The sequence below is a fragment of the Epargyreus clarus genome, unplaced genomic scaffold, assembly GCF_041222505.1.
Source record: "Epargyreus clarus isolate Ecla_fem2 unplaced genomic scaffold, WU_Ecla_fem_2.2 ptg000014l, whole genome shotgun sequence".
NCBI classification, from domain to species: Eukaryota; Metazoa; Arthropoda; class Insecta; order Lepidoptera; family Hesperiidae; genus Epargyreus; species Epargyreus clarus.
The window spans coordinates 15,132,046-15,157,650 of NW_027332222.1; the positions used below are offsets into that span (position 1 = coordinate 15,132,046).

The 25,605-nt window shown below is 36.4% G+C and overlaps 1 protein-coding gene across 4 annotated transcripts in view; it reads right to left on the reverse strand.

Moving 5' to 3' along the window:
* LOC140746980 (uncharacterized) overlaps positions 1 to 25,605 on the reverse strand; it is a 195,847-nt gene that overhangs the window by 126,658 nt on the left and 43,584 nt on the right. The window contains exon 2 of one of the 4 annotated variants that reach the window (XM_073079185.1): positions 8,562 to 8,599. The exons of the other annotated variants lie outside the window; for them this stretch is intronic. The gene's annotated coding sequence lies outside the window, so the exon portion shown is untranslated. The remainder of the gene's footprint in view (positions 1 to 8,561; positions 8,600 to 25,605) is intronic. 4 annotated transcript variants of the gene reach the window in all.

Genomic DNA, 25,605 nt, shown 5'->3' on the forward strand with positions numbered 1-25,605 from the left:
GCACAAGCAACACAATCTCTCTGTTTTTATTCTTGTACTAATATATACGACGGGTATGTCTGCTATATGGCTGACTTACATATGAGGAAACCATCTTGGTCCTCGGGTTGTTGTCTAGTCTGGTCTGGTCGGGTCAGGTTGGTTAACACATTTGAAACCGGGTTTAAGTAAATAAAATAAGGTAGTAGAATCCTGTGAGTCGAACAAGATTCCATTGGCACCACCTCCACATCTACTTCTGCTTAATAACAACAGTGTTAAGTGTTGCTGTGTTCAGGTTTAAAGGGTGTGGTAATAGCGAAATTATTTTTCGAGGAATTCCAGCTTGGTACTCTACTCTAGTGAAGGGATCTTATCTTATCTGAGGTTGTTTACAGGTGACACTCACTCACCAACCCACCACGTCTCTCATCAAAGGAACACAGCTGTGCTTAACACTGCTGTTATTACAAATAGTTGTTACAAATACATCAAAATACGTCTTATTGTCAAAGTGGAGCATATTCTTATCATACGATATCCAATGCTACGTTTCCGTCTTTTCCTAACTCAATTCGAGATATTTATGAAAACGTTTTATATTCTCTAAATTGAATTCTCCGTCGAGTTATTCGATATCCTTGCCTGAAGCATTTTATAAATGTTGGCGCTGCAATAGAGGAACCATTATAACATATTCTGTTGTAAACCGGTTTATAATGATATCAGTTGTCAGGTGTTATTTATTGGTAAGGATGCAAGAGAAAGAAGTAAAATAAAATGTGATACATAATCATAAAGGTGACGAAAGAAAAATATAGCTTTGGTCCCACATTTTAGACGAATCCAAAGACATCTAACTTGGTATAACCCGTCAAGCTGTTTAGGCTGTAGGCTGTGCCAAAAGTGAGACATAATTATGTAAGAAAAACATTCCCAACAAACCTCTTCACAAACAAAACAACAATAACGAAATAAATAAGCAAGATAAGACGGAATACGAATGTTACCTAAAGTTGTTCTACGTTACTACTTCCGACGAATAAATTGGAATGGTATGTGAAATTATAACTTTTGAGTTATAATTCAGTATGGTTGCTATAAGCCACAGCGCTCAGACAAAATACTTTAGCTCGGATTATGGTCACATTTATTCCCACTATTGGACTCAAGTTACCAATTTGTTAAGAATTTAGGCCAAAGTTTACAATGGTGAAGTTCGGATTCATGCCTACATTCAAACAAATTTGAGAACTATTATAGTCCTCGCCAAACTGTTAGTCCGCTCTGAAGTTGTTGCGAGCAGGTGTAGTCATACAATTTACTATGTGCGACGCGTTTCATTTCTATATTCAGAGCGGACTATACTTATTCTCAAAACGTCCAGGCATTGAGGTTAGGTTTGGTTAGGTTAGTTTCTACTCGTTATTCGTATACTCGAACTAAACGTGTAGGGAGCCAAATTTCGAAAACCAAGGCTATCAATACTTTTACCGCAGACTAAGCTGCCCAAAGCTTTTGTTAGAGACTTTATAATACTTCATTTAATTTACTCGTGCGGACAAAATATCGAATCTAATTTGGTAATAAGATAAAAGGACAAACTTTTCGGTCCGTTTTTGAAGTACAAACTTGAACTCCTTGGGAATTGGATCAAAGATGAGTTATGCCTTTTTCGGGTCCGTGTTTTACAAATGTTTTGAGTTGAGAAACTTAGGGCGTTGTTGTTTTGATTTAGCAGAAATGCTGTAATAAATCGTAATTTTGTTGGATCTGGTTCAGTGTTTTTCAAAGTCGTGATCCCCTAGGAGGTCGCCAAGTCTCTATAAGGGGATCGAAGAGGGTCGCAAACACTTAGTAAAAAAAAACGTTATTAAGTTCAAAGGATATTTTCTGACTGGTGTGCAAATAAAAGATATTAAATAGAAAAAGTATAATTAATACCAAAACATAAAAACCTAATATTTTTAGGGTTAAAATATGTAATTGAGCCAAAACTATACTTTTCACTCAATAAATACTTAGAATTTGTAAGATTATCGTACAGGGAACATAGTAAATAAATAATTTACATAATCACCTTGTTTTCTATTTGGTTCTCCAATGGCGACGTAAAACCACATAAAATGTAAAGTTAATAGATATTAATCGCCCATAATACACAAACTTAATACGTTAAGAATATATCTGTAAGATAAAATGTAAATAATGTAAATGATACCACAAATAAGGAATAGATCTTAACATAACTCCGCGCTCTGTTGAACGTATTATATTGAATATCTGTTATTCCGCTCCAGTTACTGCGAACATAATAAGATAAAAATAGTCTTCAACACAGTATAGTAATATTAAGATAGATAGGATTTTGATTTCGAGCCAATATGATTCGATCCCAGCACCAACGCCACACCCATTTCTAGCGATACGCGGTTATGTGATTAGGATATTTCTACCTAACCACACCTATTTCTACCTAATAACAGCAGTGTTAGGCGCTGCTGTGTTCCGGTTTGAGGGGTGTGGTAAGGGAGACAGAATTTTCCGAGGCGTTCCAGCTTAGTCCTCAGGGGTAGCGGCGCATCAGTTGCCGACCTCAGATAGGAATATCTAATCCTATCTGGGGTTGATTACAGATGTCCATGGGCGGCAGTAGCCACTTACGATCGGGTGGACTGCATGCCCGTCTGCTACTCCTATGTTATAAAAAAATATATATATTAAGTACAGACATGTTAACATTTTTGCTAGTAGTAAGTAAGATATTGACACTCCGTGCAATGAACTTCCCGTTTAGCACGTGTGTGAATAATTAACCTTTATAGTTACTAATTGGCAACTCGATGGATACTCTAATAAGTAACTTCGTCGTCATTCCGTATTCCAGTATTAAGTAGTTTACTCACTTCGGGCGAGCGAGCTATCTGTCTATCTATTTACCTTTAAGGTGACAGAGCTCTTTGTAGTTCGTTACCGGAGGCATCACCGCCATATCTGTTACTGGCTAATAACAGCAGTGCTAAGCGCTGCTGTGTTCTGATTTTAAGGGTGTGATAAGGGAGACAAACTATTCCGAAGGGATTCCGACTTAGACTTAAGATAGAAATCTAATCTTATTTGAGATTAATTACAGATGTACATGAGTTGCAGTACCATTTGCTACTTCTATATTATAAAGAAAATCTACTATATGGGAGAAATAATTATGTTGTGCGTAATTACCACTTGTTTTGTATAATTCTATAATAGGACGTTATTTTAGAACATATAAAATAAATATTATTTATGTCTACATGTACATTATTTAATCGGACAATTTACAAGTGGAAAAAATATCCTAATTCCATCATTCTGCCATTTTATGATGTGAGTTTTATTTCTTATTCGCATTATCGCTTTACCACTAACAGAGCAACGAGTGCTTACATGGAAATGTGTCGAAACAGGATCTAAATCATTCAGAACGTCAAACTCAGTTACGTGGATAAGTTTTGCCGCACTGCGGCTTAATAAGCAGTTAATTGCTGGTCTTACCGCACGCACACGCCTTTCCTTTACCGATAGCAACCAGACAGTTAATAGTCTATGGTTCACATAATTTGTTCTAAATTTAAAAAATAAAACATGACTGAATTTTACATTAATTTATTTATTATTATTATTATTTCATTATTATAATTATTTTATATTTTTATGAATAAAATTGTAGGATGCGTTAAAGGCGAAATGCGCGTCGCAAGATATTTATTTCCTGTATTTAAAAATAATGCACCATGTAAAATATAAAAAAGCACACATTTTTTTGTTATTTTTTTTTTAGTTTAAATTATAATATACATTTATGGCGAAATGTGCATCAAGCAATATTTATTTTCTACATTTAAAAATGACATAAACTGGATTAATACATGATTTAAAATATGTAAATAAGAGTTAAATTTCATTATAAAAATAAATATTTTTACATAACGCGACACGTTTTGTTCGTGACATAATGAAAAAAAAAACAATTGAATTTATCTTGGCTGCGTGTTCGAAGACCTTTGTCTGCCGTTTTAGGTGAAACGTAATAAACGCGAAACAATGGCGCGAATCGTGTCACAGGTGGGTAACCTTACTGTAACCTTACAATATGCACCTACAGTGTTACAAAGAAAAAAATAGAAGCATTATTTTAAACTATATCCGTTTTTAAGCTCGTATGAATAAAAATTGTTATTATACTATTCGTTTTAACTTAATCTAGAAATGCAATTATCGAGCAAGTGACGTGCAATACTTTTTTATCCGGAATTTTATGGAACCAAAAATGAATATGTATATTATTTTTGTTTAGGGTTGTGAAGGTACTAACAATCATCAATTTCAATATTTAATACTACAACTAGATCGTAACGCGACCTCAGCTGAGGAGATTCGGCAAGTAAGTACCTACTCAGTTGGCTGTATTTTTGGGGTGAACATAATACCTGTAGGTGTAGGTCTACCCCGTAGGTGTAGGTGTAGGTGGGGTGTAGGCATAAATCCTGCATAACAAATTCATAAAAGTATTCAATTTATATAAATTGGCGTGGTTACTGAAAATATAATACAACGTTTATATCGAGATGTAATCTATTCGTTGTATTATATTCTCAATTCCGTAACACATTATTCTCATGTCATCACCAACACTGTTTCTTTTACAGAACTTAGGAAATAGTTGTATATTGATGCGTCGTTGAATAAGAATAATTACTTTTAAGAAAAAACGCAAATGATCAGTCTATTGGGTACTAAACCGCTTGTCTTTTATGTCAATAGGATGTTATTACAATTTACATAACGTAACACATATTTCTAGCTGCGTTTGAGTGCAGTGGTGTTGTATGTGGATGCCGGCTGACTATGTAAGTCAGGATCAGGGTATGAGGCGACCTCTAATCTCAGCCCTCAGACACATCAAAGTATCTGCGATCGGATACAGACAGTACTTATTCTATATGGAGATGGTAACAGATGTCCATGTACAACAGTTACCAATTACAATAAGGTGGACTGCATTTACTACTTCAGTCTAAAAAAAAATATTATTTCTTATAACCTAAAGTCCATATACCTAAAAATATTTAGGCAAAAACTAGCATTACCTACGTTGTATGTTTTTATCAATAATGTAAAAAAAATGGGTGTGCCTAATACAGAGACCCATGGAACGATGAAGTGCATTGAAGCATATTTTTTACACAATTCGTAAATTTTTAACAATTGATTCGACTATTGTTTGATAATGAGGTCCCATTTGACCTACATACGGACCTCAGTTATAAAGAGCTTCACGCATCATCTGCTCTTAATGCATGAGGGTTCATTGGTTCCGCATGTATTCTAGGGTTCCGACGTTTAAGCCAGGCAAGTGTTTTTAAAATTGTCTGATTAAAAATCTTTAGAATCACAAAAAGTTAAATAATGAGGTTAAATTATTTGCAGAAAAATATTTAAAAAAAAATTAGTCCCATTTTTTTAATATTAACAAAATTGCAGTCTCAACATTTTTTGTCATACAGTTCTCATTAAGTTATTAAAAATAACATTTAAGGTTTGATAAATTATTCATGTTGACTGCTATCTTATCTATGTACAAATTTCTATTTTGTTCTATTTACTACACCGATAGAAATATTAATAAGGATACAAAAAACCGCACTGAAGCGGAAGCGGCGAAACTAGGGACAGTTTATATGTTTAAATCCTTCAAGCCGTTTGGGCGTGCCAAAGTACGAGACATAGGAACATACATGCACACGTACATACATACAAACACACATGCATACGCTGAAAAAACATTACCCTCCGCCGTTGGGTAATAAAATCACAGTAACATGGTAACATAAAAGCCACAATTGTCGCCACGTACAAAGCTTCAACTGAACAGTTACGTTAAGTCACATAACAGATTCATTGTGCTATCTGGACAGTTTATCTCGACGCTAATTGTCTGCCTGCGCTAGATTACACAGCTTTTGTAAACAATCTGGACTGGTTTTACTGTACTATGCGGAATTTACTGGGAAACTAATAAGCTTGGGGTATTTTACGTAATAAAAGTTGCGATTTGACTTGCACTGCATCTAAGTTGTCAGTGTTGCCCATGTATGCCCACAAACGCGTACAAACTCTGAGGACTAAGAAGGAATGACTCGTGTAACTTTTGCTTCCTTACCACACTCTCGCACCGGGACACAGGGAAGCTTTACGTTGTTGTTTTAAGGCAGAAATAGAGGTAGATGTCTATTATAAAAGTAACAAATCAGAATGTAGTTCATCTGATAGTAAGTGGCTGCCACCTTTTTTTTTGTTCATGAGAGGGAAATCTTCAAAAGGTACCCGACGCCGTAGGAGCGGGATTTTTACCGCACTAAAACCCCCCCGGTGGCCGTCCTCAGCGCTTGGTGAACTCCGGGATCTCCAGCGGAACACAACCGGAGTCTTCCAAACACGATGCCCTATCAGGCCCTGCCCTGGGGGAGCAATTTACGCTCCTCCCGCACACCAGATGTTTACGACGGTATGCGACCACCTTACATACCATCGCCCTTCCCGGGGTCGCTTCCTGGACGGTTCGAGCTCCCACTCTTGCCGCTGCAACCCCGGAAGCCCCCTTTTAGTCGCCTCTTACGACAGAAGTGGCTGCAACCTTTGGACTCATAATCAACTCGAGACAAGATTTCAGTCCCACCTGAGGTCGCCCACAGATGCGTCGGCATTCCTGATGACTAAGTTACAATGCCTAGTGTTTGTATAGCTTCCTTATCACTCGCATACCAGAACGCAGCAGCACTTCAAACTGCTGCATGTAAGGTAGAAATAGGTGAGGCAGTTGTAGTGCTTCCAGAGTCGAATGACAAAGGGTTTTATCACCTTTAAAACATAATATTAGGTAACAAAGAGACATACCTACATGTGCACAAATAAAGCTAACATCCAGTTACTACTAGGTACAAACAAACATGATAACATTCTGAAAGTCATAACACGACAGCGAAACTACACATAAAACTTACTTTCATATATACGAAATTATAAGATTAATCTTATACAAAACATTCATATAAAGTTAAATTATATTTGACCCCTGACAACAGGAAATAAACATATAATTTGAAATCACAAAAAGAGAAGATTCTCCCAATTTTCTCAAATAACTGACATTAAGTAAGATCACTCATAAGTCCATTGTACTTTCACTCGCTTAGGCAAAAACAATAATTACGGATATACATCATCACCTCAATTTGGGGTGTGTTCCAAGTGTAAGGCGGAAGGCAATTTAATAAATTGTTATGTTAGGTACCTTTAAAGTAAGTTTTTTCGTTACGTTTGTAGCGACTTCCCGCCACTCGTCAAGAGATGGCGATGCTGAATCACGCTGTCGAAGTTTTCTAAACATCTTGCATATATACAAGCTCCGAAGACCAAAACATGTCCTTTCTCGATGGTGGCAACCTCATTCTCTTAATAGTAAAACGATTATTCTAGATAATAGGTAATATTTTAACGATTTTTTTATAATATCGAAGTGGCTTGATAGAGTCCATCTGATAGTAAGTGGGTACTGCCGGCATTTGATATGTAAAGAGCCTCAGATAAAAGTCTTGTCTGGGTTCACCCACAGAGGACTAAGTTGGCCTCGGGATAAATATGTCTCCCTTACCACCAGACCAAATCAAAACGCAGCAACACCAAAGACTCTTTTCATAAGCATAAACAAGTGTAGCGAACCATAAAGGATTGTATAATCATCAAATATTGGAGAGTTATAAGCGTAAAAACTTAACTTTTTTTATTACACTAGTGTTACACACTCGCTTGTGACTTGCACCAGCGCTTGATACTCTAAACTCTTAAGGTTGCATCACCCACGGTACAGATACCTGTGAATTTGACATTAACAGAAAACGCAAAGGTTGCGCCGATCTCCGACGATCAGCCAAGGTTCCGCTCGTAAATGTCACTTGGGATTAGACGTGGACTGAGTTCAAGCGATCTTTAGGCACTGAAAATATGGTACACCTAGTTCTGCATTATAACAAGTGTTAATCACTGTAGTGTTCTGGTTTGAGGGTGGGGTTCCTATTTAATTTACCGGAGTAGCAACGAATCCTGTCTCAACCTCTAGTAGGACTCTAATTCTATCTGGGGTTGATTAGAAATGAACTTAGAGATTAGAGACACTGACATCTGTAAGCAACCTTATTAGATTAGATTCCTTCATGAAATGTGTTACTATGCCTAAGGACTAAGTTGGAACGCCTCCGATAAGTATGTTTAGATTTAACGATGATGGAAAATAAACATGTTCCCACTGCTGTGCATAGGTCTTCTAATTACACGACACCAAACTAATAAAGTTATTAAACTCGCTTACGAATGTATGATAGTATTTCCACAAAATATTTTCGCTTTTAATTTTGTGGTATTTCAATTTATACAACCTAAATGTAACTGCTAAAAAGTGTATTAATGCTTAACGGTGTATTTTTACACGAGAAAATCAAAAGGTGTTGCGTAAAAAATTCAAAATAATTAAGTACTACACTTACGCTGAATAGCCTGTAGACTAAAGCCTCTGATGGATTACCTGCAAAAAATAATTCATAATTTAGTTAAAATTTCTCATCTCATATTCTTTGCAGAGGAATAATGGAAGTTTAATTTTCATCTCAATTTGTCGGTAATGGAGTGTGTGAAAAATGATTGTATTGCTAAAACGATTTTTCATTTTCAGCCTAAAATTACTTAAACGTGAGTCGATTCGAAAATAGCTATATTGTATGCCTGTCTTTTAAAGGGTGACATTGAAAATGTTTTATGAAGATAGGACGCAAGTAAGGCCTAGAATGTTTTGTTGTAGTTACTGTATTTAGTGAACTGTGACTAATGAAAAGTGGTAGAGGTGGTATTGTTCAAGCCGGAGGTTGTCCGCGCCAAGCTGCTAGTCCGCTCCGAATATAGATACGAGTCGCGTCGAATAGCAAATTGTTGATATTAGCGGGACGAAGACAGCACGGGACCCCTCCATCATCTGTCCACTTTCCGACCACCTCGCCTCGACCAGGTACATAGCTGCGTTACTACGCCCTTACGTTTCTACGGAATATATGCTTGTAGTTGTGCGCAACAACTTCAGAGCGGACTAGCAGTTTGGCGCGGTCTATACCACCTTCTCAGCCATTATTAGCGTAACGTAGTGTTACTAGGTTCTATGTTTCGGTAGGTGTGGATACCGGCTGACTTACATTGGCAGAGGCAAACATCTTAGTCCTCCGAATTGAGAGTGCAATCTATGATCAGTTTTAGGTTGAAACTGTTTTTTTTTTTATATAATATAGGAGTAGCAAACTAGCATGCAGTCCACCTGGTGGTAAGTGGCTACTGCCGCCCCCAGATAGGATTAGATATTCCTACCTGAGGTCGGCCACAGATGCGCCGCTACCCCTGAGGACTAAGCTGGAACGCCTCGGAAAAGTCTGTCTCCCATACCACACCCTTCAAACCGGAACACAGCAGCGCTTAACATTGCTGTTATTAGGTAGAAATAGGTGTGTTTTGTAGAGTACATCAAATATTATAGGCAGCAGTGACCACTTAAGTGATAGTGAACCACTGACCTTGGTAGACTTTTTTACACACCTTTGAGATGATTTTTTTCAATGAACTCAGATTCATGTATATTCCTCGTGATGCTTTCGTTCACCATTTGATCATTTATTTGTAATACGCACATAACTTCAACAAATCAAGTTCGTATGGAATTCGAACCTCAAACCGCTAGACCGAATTTCTAGGCATCTTGCATCTGCACTGCTTCTTGCATCTTTCCGTATGTGAAATTAGTATTTTCTACAGCTATTCTTATCCAAAAGCAACGTATCCTGCATTATTATGCACTATCAGATTATATCACGATTTTAGCGGTAACTTTCCCAAACCGTACCAACTTTGTTTAACAACAGACCACATTCCTCTGTACCAAAGGTCGGAATTGCATCACCGCGATTATTGAACTGTAGCCAAGTACAGCGTTTCCCAATCTTTGCTCCCGTAACAGGTTGTTGTATTTTGAGAGACCCTTCTAAAAGACTTGTGTACCTAAGCCTAGTAAAGTAGATAATATTAGTTTTTATTTAAATAAATCTCACAATATAAGATCTGGATGGAATCTTTCGTGGTTCGATTCAATTAGATTCTCATAATAACAGTGGTTAAGGCTATTCTGTTTTGGTTTTAAATTACTTATACGCGACATTCCAACTTAGTCAGGAGTGAACTCTGTGGTCGACCTCAGGTAAGACTTCATCGCCTTGAATTACAGTATACTTTTCTCAACATAACTGTTGCTCGAATGCAGGCAAACTGGGCGTCTCTTCTACTCCCAAGGATAAATACGAAGAGGCCTGGATCCTAACACAGTTTGGGAACCACTGACCAAGTACGTGTGACAATCGCAACTGAAGCGTGAAGGTTAGAGGAATTCAGGCGCCACAAAATGAATTAAATGTCAAAGGACACAATGTCAGATTTAGTATGACATATTGACATTAAAATTTTAGTGTTGCATATATAGGCCTTCGTAAATAAGTCGACGTACAGCCATACATTAGTAAAGATACTTCGCCGCCTTGAAATTGTATGAAGCCACAAACAGCTTATTTTAGTAAGTTATTTTTTTGAATCCTTGACAAATAAAAACATATTTAGAGAAAATTTACGAATAAATAACTAATTTACGTAATAATTACGTAATTTACGTAATAAATAAATAATTATTTCAAATATTTTAGGGACATTTTAGCACGGAGACGTGGCAAAACTTTTTTACGCAACAATTTCAATTCTCAAAACTGGGTACATTTTCTTATTAGGAGTGAGTAATCTTTACTAATCTATGCGTACAGCATTAACACAACGCAGATAACAGAACAGAATAGAATTTCAGAGCATGAAGACATGCGAGAATAACATTTGTTCTCATAAATCTAGTAGACTCCGTAACTGTACTAATGGCAAATATACTTTTATACTCAATAATACTCAATTATTTTTTACTAAGCAGTATAATATTTCATAGATTATATTTTATGATTCTGTGACAAACGAAAGTAACGGAACTCTTATACTTTCATCTTTATACATATTAGGTACTTATAAAAAAACAATAGCATAGCCGCAATACAAAAGAACCCACAGAAAATAGCCAATATTAAATAAACTCTTTGTCTTGCCCTATCCCACTGCATTTTTAATTTCACTTAAACTGTGAAAAACCTTAATAAAAGAAAGTGATTTTCAAAGCTAGGAAATGAAATGGAAAATGTTAATATATCTGAAAGATTTCAAGGTTGCTCATATTTTCTTTCTTGCGTTATTTCGAGATCAAAGAGCTAATCTTCTAATAGCCCTTTTGAGTGTATGAGCTATTTTGTTATTTTTTTTAATGCAAAAGCAAAAGAAGCAAAAAGCAAAAGAAAATGCATGCTATGTTAGTAAAAGCCCTCTGCCACTTTTTTTTTATAATAGGGGAGTAGCAGACGAGCATGCAGTCCACCTGATGGTAAGTAGCTACTGCCGCCCATGGACATCTGTAATCAAGATAGATAGGATTAGATATTCCTACCTGAGGTCGGCCACAGATGCGCCGCTACCCCTGAGGACTAAGCTGGAACGCCTTGAAAAAGTGTGTCTCCCTTATTACCACACCCTTCAAACAGTGGCGGTGGTGCCGCCGGAGTCGAACCACAAAGGGGTCCTACCACCTTCCAAAACTTATAGATATCTATAATTAAACCTAGATAAGATTGGAGTTCTATCTGATATCCGGTTTAGTTCTCAGGGGTAACGGCGCATCTGAAGCCGACCTCAGGTAATCTAATCTGGGGTTGATTACAAACGTCCATGGGTGTGACTTACCATACCAGTAGTGACTTACCATCAGATGGACTATATGCTCGTCTGCTACTCATATTATAAAAAAAAACTAATTTCTGCAGGTATATGAAACATTGTTGAAGCCTTTGTGGTTCGAGTCCGGAGGCACCACCGCTAGGCCTATTTTTACCCTATAACAGCCGTGTTAAGAGCTGATTCTGATTTGTAAGAGGTAAGGAAGCATGCTGCAAACGCTCTCGAAGACGAACGTGATTGGAATTAGGTATAAAATCTAGTTACTCTAGAATCACAGCCAATAGAGAGTTTACTTTCGCCTGTCTTAATTTTAAACTAACTTGTATATTCGCAATAGGCTTTGTCTATATTTCTTTTACTTTTAGCAACATACTTAATTTTACCTAATTAATATATTTCAATCCTTCTTTCATCGTTATTTAAATATTAGTTTTACATTTAATTAATTACGTTCCGGATTTTTCCTTTTGAATATGTCAATAGCTTCTTTCAAAAGATTTTAAAGAGCAATAACAAATGTATGCTTAAAACTAATAAAATCCTTGTATGTCTTTATTACTACATCCCTTAGATCCTGATACTAATTGTTATGAAAATATTATGTCATTAATAGTCAATCAATTATTAATAATAAGGATAGAGATTTAACAAATCCGCTTACAAGAAACTGTCAAATTTTGATCTTTGCTAAGCTTTGATAGATTAATTAATAATAACGAATATAAACAAGTATCAATAATACAAGTCCTACACTAAACTTTATAACTGGTTAATTTCGCCATTAGGCGGAGTACACGCAGTCACGAGCGGAATGCCTCGGAACGCTTTCGAATGCCTCCAAACGTATTGGTATTTTTACACGAGTGCGCTGAATTGGAATCACGACTTAGCCACACGAAACGTACTATATGAGCCATACTATTGGATTTATTGGAATTTATGATAAAAATATACCGAAAAAAATGTTTAAGTTAAAACAAAAAAAGTCTTATTAAAACATAACTCTTATGACATTCATGAATTTATGACATTTAATTAAAATTAATTAACGTTTAATATAGTAATAATACATAATGTAATGTTAATCTTTGTTGAATTAATTGTATTTAATTATATTGAAATTGTTTGAATTTTAATATTTGCATGCTATTAAATTAATATAGCTGAATATGATACTAATGTATATATTGTAAGATCTGTAATGACTGTAATATTCATGGCAAATAAACGATTAAATAATAAATGATAAAATTTCAATATTTGAAAGCAGTTCGTGGTTTGACTCTAGTGGCACTGACACACCTGTTTTTATTATAGCTGTTATGTACAACTGTTCTCTTATTGAAGAATGTAAAGGAAATTGATATATCAAATGTGCCACAGTCTACCTGATGAAATAGGTTTGTAGTCCTGTCTGTGGTCGACTATATGAGCGTTGTCATTCCTAAAAAGTATACCTCTCGAACCTCACCAGAACACATCACCACTTAATGTCGATTTTGTGCCTAAAGAGTTGAACCACAAGTTTTACGACCTTAAAATAATTAACTAAAAATCTTTGTTACATTGTAAAGAAAATTCCAATCAAAATATTTATCGAGAATTAGGAACATCCAAATTAATATTCAAAAAATACCAGCTAACCGTATCTCAAAGTAAAAACGTATTATCTTTAAAAGTTTAAAAATATCGAGTTACTATAGTAATGTTTCCGTAGCTTAGAAGGTAAATTATATGGCTATTTACGTTTCTTTAAATTTACTTAGTATTTCTCTCAGAAAACCTGTTTAAACTTTATTTATGTTGTTGTGGTGCTGCAGAGAATAGTAAGCAGGATGTTAAAGGCCACATAATTGCAGTAACAAGTGAAATTTGGACATCTGTAATAAAGTATTTGCTGTTTTAAGATCGCATTTTTAAGCAAATGTTTGTATGTATATATGTAGTATGTACGTATGTATAAATGTAGATACCTATATCTCATTATTTAGCATGTCATGCAGCCCAAATGACTTGACGGATTTAAAATATGAATTGTCGTTGTATACGTCTCAAGTCGTTTGTCCACCGGTGGACCAACAGCGTAAATTGTAGGAGTAACACAGGCTAAATTTTTAAGCACACGTTTTATTGTTTTCATTTTTTTTCTATTTAACAAAACTACTTAAAATCACTGACAATAAAAAAATGTTTGAAATAGAATTTTCGGTAGTCATAATTCAGCACATAATCGTGCGATCCGGAAATCATATTGTCAAATTGACATATTATTTAAAATCCGCAACATTTCAAAAAAATAACCTATTGACTAACTAAAAATAACATTACACTAACTATGAGCACATTAACCCAAACATTGGGCGTTTGCAGTTAACCTCTCGTTTAGATGTTATCTTACGGTCAGTAAACATAACTTTTTATATCTCTGTAAAATTTAAATTGTGAGAAGTTAATGGTAGGGGCGAAGTTTATCTAACACCGACCTGTTGATGACAGGAAATAGGGGTGCGCCAGGGATTCGGTGTTAAAATTTTGTAGGTTTGTCCAAATATCCCCTACCTGTCGTAAGAGGAAACTAAAAGGAGGCTTCCAGGGTCGCGGGTGGTAAGAGCACGAACCACCCGGACAGCGATCCCGGGAAGGACGGTATATGTGGCCGCATAACGTCGTACACACCAAGGTGCGACGAGCGTCAAGCTTGGGCGGAGCCCGAATGGCCAACGAGGTAAGAGGACTCCGGTTGCGTTCCTTTGGAATCTCTTTGAGCTCTGATTTTTCATACTTATGTGGGTATTAGAAATTAAATATCACTTACTTATGCCGATTACAGACAAGTTGCCTCTGCTGAGGACTAAGATAGTCGCTTTTGTATATAATATGTCAATGGTACCTTTTTTTTTTTTTTTTCTCGAGGGGGAAACCTTCAAAAGGTACCCGAGGACGTGGGAGCGACGCCGGGTTATGTGGGATTTTTACCGCACTAAAACCCCCCCTGTGGCCGTCCTCAACGCTTGTTGGAGAACTCCGGGATCTCCGACGGAACACAACCGGAGCCCTCCAAGCGCGATGCCCCGATCGGGCTCTACCCTGGGGGAGCAGTTTTCGCTCCTCCCACACCATGTGGTGTTTACGACGGTAGGCGACCACACATACCGCCGTCCTTCCCGGGGTCGCTAGCTGGACGGTTCGAGCTCCCACTCTTGCCGCCCGCAACCCCGGAAGCCCCCTTTTAGTCGCCTCCTACGACAGGCAGGGGGCGTAGCCCTATTCTAGTCCCGGAACTACAACATATACAATAAGCACCAAAACAATCAGACCCAAAACCGACAAATAAATTTTCATTTAAATATTCACCTAACAAACTGTGATTCCTTTAAGATTATAAATGATAATAACCATAATGCCATTATAACCATTATTACGAAACCATTTCCGTCCAATGTGTAACATTATTAAATTTTAAATGTACCTACAGCTTTACACACCCCTGACAAAGGGTGGCTTGCAAATGGGGTTGTGAAATAAAAATGAGATGCAAAACTGCCGGGAGCTGGCACAGGCGATAATGCCAAGTTCCCGGCTTAAGGGACCAGGGATAAGGGAGGGCTATGATGTGTTATTTTTGTTTTCTGTCCCTTTTTATGTGGAGCTATGGCAGGCGTAAACATTTTATAGACATCGTGAGCTTAAATATTTTTGTAGACATTTTTGTATTATATTGTATTATGAAAGTAGCAGACAAGCATGTAGTCAAATTGATGGTAAGTAGCTTCTGTAATTTATGAATATATAGAATCTACCTTAGATAGGATTAGAGTTCTGCTTAGTCAGCCGAGTCTAAGTCTAACTTAGAACGCCTTATCTAAAGTGTCTTTACGATCAGTGTTAAGCGCTGCTGTGTTCCGCTTATCAAAGATGTTCCAACTTAGTCCTCAGGGATAGCAGCGCACCAGTTGTCAATCTCAGGCAGTTACTTTGACGGTGGTAGAACCCTTTGTGGATCGACTCCGGCGGCACCACCTCCACACCTATTTCTACCTAATAACAGCAGTGTTAGGCGCTGCTGTGTTCCGTTTTGAAGGGTGTGGTAAGGGAGACAGACTTTTCAGAGGCGTTCCAGCTTAGTCTTCAGAGGTAGCGGCGCATCTGTGGCCAACCCAAGGTTAAATGTCTAATCCTATCTGCGGTTGATTACAGATGACCATGGGTGGCAGTTAGCCACTTACCATCAGATGGACTGCATGCGTCTGCTACTCCTATATTATATAAAAAAAAAGTTAGTTAAAAGTTAGGTAAAAATTATCAAATCTAATTTAATCTACGATTAATATAGCATCCATCAGGTGGACTGCACTTTATGTTACTTCAATACTACGAGTAAATAAAAATTAAGGGTCGTAATAAAAGAATTTTCTAGTACAATGTGACCTGCCCTTTACATTGTATTAAGGTAACAATCTCTGTACACGACTAGGGACACTTTAGGCGGAAAGGACAAGGGACGGTACTTTATGCCAAATGACATGTTTGTAAAGGTACAGAAATAGTTTTGTAGCGGAAGCTTCAAGATAGCGCTATAAAACGGTAGAATCTTGTAAATACTTTGTTATCAAGAGATCCGGGTTCAATTTTCAGCCAAATATTTTCTGTTAGCCCAAGTGATTATTAGATACATTCGTTAGGTGCTCGTAAGTTGAAAGGTCAAAAAATATGTGAAGTGGTGGTAGTTTGACATTCAAAAAGTGCTCTGTAAAGAACCTATTTTGAATAAAGAATTTTGATTTGATTTGATTTGATTTGATATGTTTATTCTTACATTAACAACATTTTAACGAGGGTACCTTAATATATTATTGTCAGGTTTGAAGATTTTTTTCTCTTCCTGCCGTGCCAACATATACCTATTAACATATTATAAATTCTATAAAAAAGAACCTATTTCCGAAAGTTGAAAACCAGCACGTTTACCAGTAACTCTATAATCGCACCCAAATTCGAACACGGATCCTAAAAGCTATAAACGACGATTTGCCACAGCAAATTTGCGCATGCAACAAAGTTTTATAAGCCATTAGGTTTTTGTGCAAATCGACGTTTTTGCGTAAATCGTGATGGCCGCCGCAATTAGGTTATGACACTAACTAGTTACAAACATCTTGGTTATAAGTATTGCCTGTGCCTTTAGTAGTCTTATTTGACCAGCAGGCACTGGTCATCACAGTCTACCACGATGTAAACAACTTTTATGGGACTCTCAGGTATATAGGATTTGGTTAATACCTTTTCGTTCTGTTCGTTCGTTCGTTCTCGTGTTCTGATTTGAACACTGTTCAGGTAGGGGAGACATACTTTTCCGAGGCGTTCTAGCTTAGTTCTCAGCGGCGTATCTCTGGGCGACCTCAGGTAGGAATATCTAATGTTATCTGGAGTCGATTACAGATGTCCATAGGCGGCAATCGACACGGGTGGAATGCATGCTGTCTGCTACTCCTATATCCTAAAAAAAATCAAACCCCGGACCCCGAGAGCTAGCGTCCATATTTCAAACCACTAGACTATCACTGATGAAACTCAACACACCTAATCCTAACTAGACCAAAAGATTGCACAACACAGAAGTTCTTGTTAAAATAACACAAATCAAATTACAAATATAATTGGCGGTCTCTTTGATGTGATACTGGAATTAACGTTTAACTGAGTTCCTGTAAAGTTAACTTTAACTATCATTGCGCTGTTACCGAATTGCCGTCATTATGCAAGCGCGGTTAACTGTCTGACCGCAGTGCGAAATGGCCTAACTATGTCATTTTAACTTATATTTAGCGAATTTTGTTTAACCACAAGACTCATTTGCAATATATTTTTTAGAACATGTTGATATAAATAAATATTGTTTAAATGTTTGTTGATGATTAAAATGTTTACATAAACATCTGCTTATTTTAGTCTGTCAAACTAGCAAGGTATCATCATCATCAACCCATTACTGTCCCACTGCTGGGCACGGGTCTCCTCTCAGAATAAGAAGCATTAGCCCATAGTCCAGCGCGCTGGCCATGTGCGAATTGGTGAGACTTTAAAACCTTTTTTTTTAATTTCTCAGGAATGCAGGTCACGATGTTTTCCTTCACCATTCAAGCAAGTGATAATTCATTTCTGATAAAACCATGAATATTTTAATATGATGTTCTTCAAGTCTAATTTTTAAAGCCCCCAAACCAATTTAAAAACAGAGCGGTAACAATTAAGAAAATCCTTTCGAACAATAACTAGGTATAACTAAGAACAACAATCGCCTAGTAGTAGTACTAGTAGGCTATTAAGCAACTAAATGAGTACAGAAGAAAACACCAGAATCATAATGAGCACGACGCAAATTAATACCAAACAGAACAAAGCTCTACTATTACTAGTAGTCTAAGAGATGAATAAAAGAATAAAAGAAAACACCATTAACATAATGAGCGCGACGCGAATTAATTCCGAAAAGAAAGAAGCCTTGGACGGTCCAAAAATAAACTCGTTGCAGTCCAGGCGAGGCGAGCGAGTGAATTTAAATATTATGTCACTGCTGACTTAATTGTAGTTGCACTGCGATTTGCTGACATCAATTAAAGTCTTGGCCGATAAGACGATGAGATCAGAACAACATTATTAAGAATGAAAACTAAAGAGAAATTAAAAAAAAATTAAATTGACACTTACAATTAAAGAAAAAAATATAAATGTAAAATCATAGATATATTATCCTACTGACGTATCTATGTGTAAAATAATATAATTCAAATACAGAAGGAAATAATTAAATCATAAAATAAATATACAGTTACTTTTTCGTAATTATTGAAAATATTTATTTATAAGAGTATATGCGAATATATTTCATATTTGTTTGTATTCTTCATTTCATTTGATGTAATTTCTTTTTTATCAAAAAAAAAGAAATTTAATTTAACTGCAATTAAAATAAATGTACAAGTAATCATTTCCTTTTCATTTCTTTTTTAATCAAATATCAAAGGTAATGACGAAGACAAGACTGGCTATAATTGACATTTTCGACAACAAAGTTTAATCTTCACAGAACATTTTTCCAATTTTTTCTTTTCCTCAGCTTAATTAAGCGATTTGTCAATGAAGTTCGAATGATGAATTTTAAATTTTGAATCGAGTGTCCTTTGTTCAAAAGATGTCGGGCATTCGATCCGTACTTTTTCTATCTTTTCCCCCTCATACTTTTCTTCTCACGTTCCACATCTTACCAGAAACTAACTTTTTAAACTTCACTTCTAGCTCAGTTTCCCATTACTCGGTAACTCGACCTAACTCTTTAATGAGATTGGCTCGGACTTCACGATCAAAAGCATTGGAATTTGAGAAGATAAATGGATCACCTAAAATAAAACTCTTAGCACCGTGTATCCAAGACACCAGTTATAAGTTGACCTGTGCCCAGCAGTGGGATTGAATGGGTCGCCATTTATAACAATATTATACTTATAAATGTATGTCTAAGTTAAACATTCATATATTTAATACCGCACTAAAATAAACATGAAAGAAACAAATGCATTGTTTGTTTGGTGTTTTCTTTTTAAAAATAAAACTCGTTCGTGTTATTATAAAACTTGTTATAAAATCGCAATAATAGTTAGTGCTTTTTACATTTTTTCATTTTATGAATATTCGTTCTTATAGAATTTAATTTTAAAATATGCAATTAGTTTGTTGTGCACATTTTTTACAGAAATGAATTTTAAAAATTTAAAAACTATTTATAAACATAATTTGAAGTTCAAGTTACATTAATTGTATTTTAATAATTAACTGTAACATAATATTAGTGTAATTATATTTGCATATAACTATTTCTCTATTAAACTAGGTGTTTAAATATGAATTTCATCTAGGCGTATTATTTTACGTTCACTGCGAGAAATCCAATTAGCGTAATAAATTACTGCAATAAATTATTATGTAATTCTATTTGCGTGTAACTATTATAGTTACAATATTATTAGGTATTTCTTAAACGAGGGCTAAATTAATTTAAGTTTAATATGTTATTTCTGTGTTAAGACAGAAACCCGGAGAATGGCCACAGATGCGCCGGTACCCCTGAGGACTAAGCTGGAACGCCTCGGAAAACTATGTTTGCTTTACCATACCCTTCAAACCAGAACACAGCAGCGCTTAACGCTGCTGTTAGCGCCGCTACCCCTGAAGACTAAGCTGGAACGCCCTGGAGAATTATATCTCCCTTAACACACCCTTCAAATCGGAACACAGCAGCGCTTAACACTGCTGTTATAAGGCAGATATAGCTATGGCGGTAGTGCTGCCGGAGTGGAACCACAAAGGGTTCCACCTTCGGTCTGTTAGTTTTAAAAGATACTCTCTTTTAATTTATTTTATATCAACTTAAGCAATAAAACCGGCAAAAGGCATGCTATCCGTGCAGCAATCTATTTAATCCCCTTGCATCAAAGCAATCCGGATTAATCCGGATTAATTATGAAGCCAGCAGCGAATAATTAATAACCGGGCGAATATCCGGCTGCATGCATACAACATGTTATGCATACAACGTGCGGAGCTTACATCTGGTGGAGCTTCACTTGGCGTCTATAGTTGATAATACAGCTATGTGTAGATAATGTAATCTGTCGACTATTATTGCACAAATAAGAGAACAATTATGTGTTTTTGCGCTTATGTTTAAGTTTTTACTCACATGATCAAAGGATTTAAATGTCAAAAAAAATTACTCCACCTACCATAAGAGACAAAATAAGAGGTGTACAGCAATCAAATATACCACAACACAACAACAATACATAGTAAATTTGCAATACAAATGTATATTTACAATTAACAGCATATATCAAGTGAAGTAACACCATAACACGTTCAATACTGGGTTTATCGTCTCCTCCAATGCAAATCGCTTCTTAATTGAAGGTCTCTTGTACCCTTATAGTAGTAAAGTACCCTTACAGTAGAATAGGATGTCTTGTGGGAACTCCTGTAGTTCCACTGCAGCAGTTCCGCTGCAGCAGAATAGCTGATGCGTTTAGTTTGAAAAACAGCTGTATTTGTTAGTATATCCTATATCAGGCAATCCAATTTAATCCTCGCAAACAAGAACAGAACTATGACTGAGGTCAAATAGAACTCCTTTACTATTCGTTTGAGATACAAAAACTACAGCTGTTCATGGGTGGTAGTGACCACTTAAAATTAGGTGGATTGCTTATTCATACTCTCACTAACACAAATAAAATTTCATGATCATCATCAACCCATTACTGTCCCACTGCTAGGCACGGGTCTCCTCTCATAAGGAGATGGATTAGGCCATAGTCCACCGTGCTGGCCAAGTGCGTATTGGTAGACTTCACATACATTGAGATTTTTTTTTTTATAAATCTCTCATGTATGCAGGCTTCCTCACGATGTTTTCCTTCAACGTTTAGCAAGTGATAATTAATTTCTAATACGCACATAATTTTGAATAATCAGAGGTACGTGCTTGGGATATGAACCTCGGACCCCTCGATCAAGAGGCCGAGTTTCTTAACCACTAGGCTATCACTGCTGGAAGATAAAATTTACATCAGACGAATTCAGTAGTTTGTATGTTTCATTAAATTATAAAAATGGAAAAGAGAAAATTGTATACAAAGCCGTAAACAGTAGTATTTTTACAGGCAATATTTTTGTAAAATAAACAGCACGTTTCGCACACCCCAGGCAAAATGCATAATTAATTTATTGAAAGTAAATAATGCTGGCACTGAATGTTTAACAATTTTCAAATAGGAACTATTATTAAAAATATTGTTTGATAAAAGAGAAAACCTACATGAGTATTTTTTCAGATACGAAATCTACAAATAGGGTCATTGATAACAGATATCGATACGCTTAGGAAAAACTTAGGACCCTTTGAAGGGCCTTCAGAAGAAGCAAGAAAGCACAAGGCTTGCTATACATGAGTTTGAAAGTATAATTAGTATGATGTGTGGGAAGGTACCACAACACTTATTTCTAATGAAGATTGAAGGTGTGGATCCCGGTTGACTTACATACGACGCAACCATTTCACTCCTCACGAGTAGCAATGCATCTCGGATCGGCTTCAAGTAGAATTCCTATTTCTTTTTTATAATATAGGAATAGCAGACAAGCATGCAGTCCACCTGATGGTAAGCTGCTACTGCAGCCCATGGACATCTGTAATCAATCCCAGATAGGATTAGATATTCCTACATGAGGTCGGCCTCAGATATGCCGCTACCCCCGAGGACTAAGCTGGAACGCCTCGGAAAAGTATGTCTCCCTTACCACACCCTTCAAAACGGAACACAGCAGCGCCTAATACTGCTGTTATAAGGCAGAAATAGGTGTGGCGATGGTGCTGCCTGAGTCAAGCCACAAAGAGTTCTACCACCTTCAAGGAAGTACTATAAGTTGCAAGTATATGGAGCTGATTACAAATGTCCATGGGCAGCAGCTTCCACCAGGTGGACTACATGCTCGTTTGCAACTTCAATCTTATAAGAGGTGGTGTGATGAGAGTCTTCTTATATATTATCCAGCAAAAAGGGTGTCTTAAAAATATAAATGATCAAAATAATATTCTTCAATAGATGTGGTAATTATCCCAAATCACCACCACTGAAAGACCAGCTTAAAGATTTAAGCCTTTAAAAGTGAATATTAATATTTAAATATTTCGAAATATTTTGATTTCTAATCAAAATAGTAACAAAATGCTAGCACTCCCAATAAAGATCCCTAACTACATATACATAGACAGGATCGCTGAATAATATATGAACGCAAATAAAATTGGCCACTTTAGTAAAATGGTTCCTTCCTATATGGAAGCGACTTTGCAATGGAAGAATTCAACCTTTGTCCTATAGTGCTTTGTCTCTAAATTATCCGGTCTGGTGTGTTCAAAGCGAAATATGCAAAAATAGGGCAGAAAATCTCTTTAAAAAGCATTCTGACCTTCTGTGATATGAATAACGTATTTTCAAGATCTTTCTCTGGATTCATAAGTTATGACGATACCATATACCAGAAACAGACAAGTAATACTTGTAACCCTTTTCGTGTCCCACCTGTGGTCATGGAAGCGACCAGGGCGGATTGGTAGAAAAAAGTACGCGGTGATCTACGGAAAGGATACTCGTATGTCCAGCATTGGAACAATAACAGATTGACAACGAAACCAACTTAAGGGATCGTGGCAGTTTAACCGATCGCCTTCGAATAAAAATGCATGAATTTACTGATCTTGGCTGTCACTTCATTATTATACTCGTACTTACATTACTTAACTTTTTTAATATTACATTACGTAATGTACTCGTAGCAAAGACCCAGGACGCAGAAATGTGAAAAATATATTTACTTAACTACTATTTAGGCATGAAGTTTATCCTTTGTAACCCATAGTTTAAGGTGTACAAAAATAAATAAATAATTGTAAAGGGTGGCACAAATAAACTTATTTATAATAATAATTTCAATAATTAATAACAATTCAATTTTTATCGTTATTTTCGCAAAAGAATGAACCCGCGCCACCAGCTCCATTCAGTTTTATGCACTTCCAGCTCCGCACCTCCAGCACCACCAGCGCCGCTTGCAAGTCAAATCAGCTCCCCTTTTTAAACCGTTACATAATATTCTTTATTTCTAGCCGCAGTGAAAAAAGACACGACAAAGCTATCCACTATCCAGAGACTAAATAAAAGGTACCGTAAATTAACATGCAAGAACAGATAAAATATCAAAGCGTCAACAGACGCACGAGGCGGAACTCCGTTAAATGAGGAAATGCGAGATTTGGGATTAAATTTCTCAAGAACTTATTGGAGATTTGATAGATCGATCAGAAATGGTCAAGTTACAATAAGACAATTATGTAGAATTTAATTAAGACATGCTTAATAATGTAGATAAAGCAATGATAGTCGAGTGGTTAAGAAACTCAGCCTCTCGATCGACGTGTCCGAGGTTCAAATCACAGGCACCTCTGAATTTAAAAAAAAGCTTTGTGCGTACGTATGTGAGATACGTACCAAGAAGAGATACACCGCGAAGTATTTGTATTTGTATATGTAGATACATATCTGATAGTTCTCTGCAAAAAGATCTCAAAGGAGTGTAAAGCCTTACTTGTCCTGTATGTACTATACGACGACTGCGGAAGGTAATGTTCAGCGTATTCTGTATGTAAGCACTATTCTTTGGCACGGCCTGCAGCCGAAATGCCTCGACGGATTTCAACATATGAGATGCCGTTAGATCTGTGTAAATTGTGGGAGCAACAAAGACTATAATTTTAGGCAGTTTGGATTTTTTATAACAATTATATATTTAATGTTAATAACTACCATCAACTTCTCAAAGTTAAAAACATCTAACTTGCCTATTCCTAAAAACGAAAAAGGCAAACATATTTTAGCTTTAGCTTCAAAAGGTCGTGTAGAAAAATCAGAATGCTGAAAACGATCACAATCGAACCTGTTACGTCTTCAAAAGCGCAAGTAATGGCCACCTGTTGATCTGCGGTCGTTAGACCGATATAGAACTTTTACGGTAGACTGAATAGTCTGAAGGAATTGTTTTCTTTTAACAAGGAAATCAGTATTATACATATCTACAATAGCATATGTATAATACATACAAATAAGCGTTATTATATGTACTGGGAGATATACCTATTCTACTATACCTACCTATTTCTAGTGAGAAGCAACTCTTCGTTTCGTTGGAAGCAAGTAGATGCCGGGTAATTTACATATGAGGTGACCATATCAGCCCTCAGAAGCATAAGTCATATAAGCAGAAGAAGTCATATAGACCAGTGGTTCCGAAGCTTCAGATAAAACCACTGGTCATATGGAGCTGATTAAAGAAGTATATGGGCAGAAATTATCGAACTTTCCAGAAGAACTTTAAGAAATTAAGTTGCAAGTTTTTACCCTCACATACATACGAATTAATGAGGCAAGTTAAATAAAAGCTAGTAAAAAGTTCAAAAGAAAATCAGGTGCTGACTGACTGACTGCTAATTCAAGTGTTCCTTATATAAAGAAAACTGTGGCCTTCACTTTCCCATAGTCATCTATCTAAATATATATAACTCAAAGGTGACTGACTGACACAGTGATCTCAGACGGATCGGGCTGAAATTTGGCATGCAGGTAGATGTTATGACGTAGCCATCCGCTAGGATTTTGATCAATTCTACCCCCAAGGGGATATAATAGGGGATGAAAATATTACTTCGTAACGCGAGCGAAGCCGCGGGCAAAAGCTCGTTTTTATATAAGACTCAAACAGCAACGAGCATGCAGTCCACCTCCTGGATTATTTGACCAAAATTAATCCCAACACTGGGAATGGCAGATTGATAAACTAACTTGAAATTAATATAGACTAGCTTAACCACTAATTAAACGTCAATCCGTTTACGGCATACGTAAACAGCAATTAATTGCAGTAAGCAATCCTCGGATTAGGATGACGGCACGCTTTGAACTGATTCAACGTATTGTTCTGTTGGTATAACTAATAACTATTTAGTTAGTTTTGATTTCTACAATTTAAGTTGGTTAATTGGTTTTTAAGTCAACAACGGAGAGCTAATAGACAATA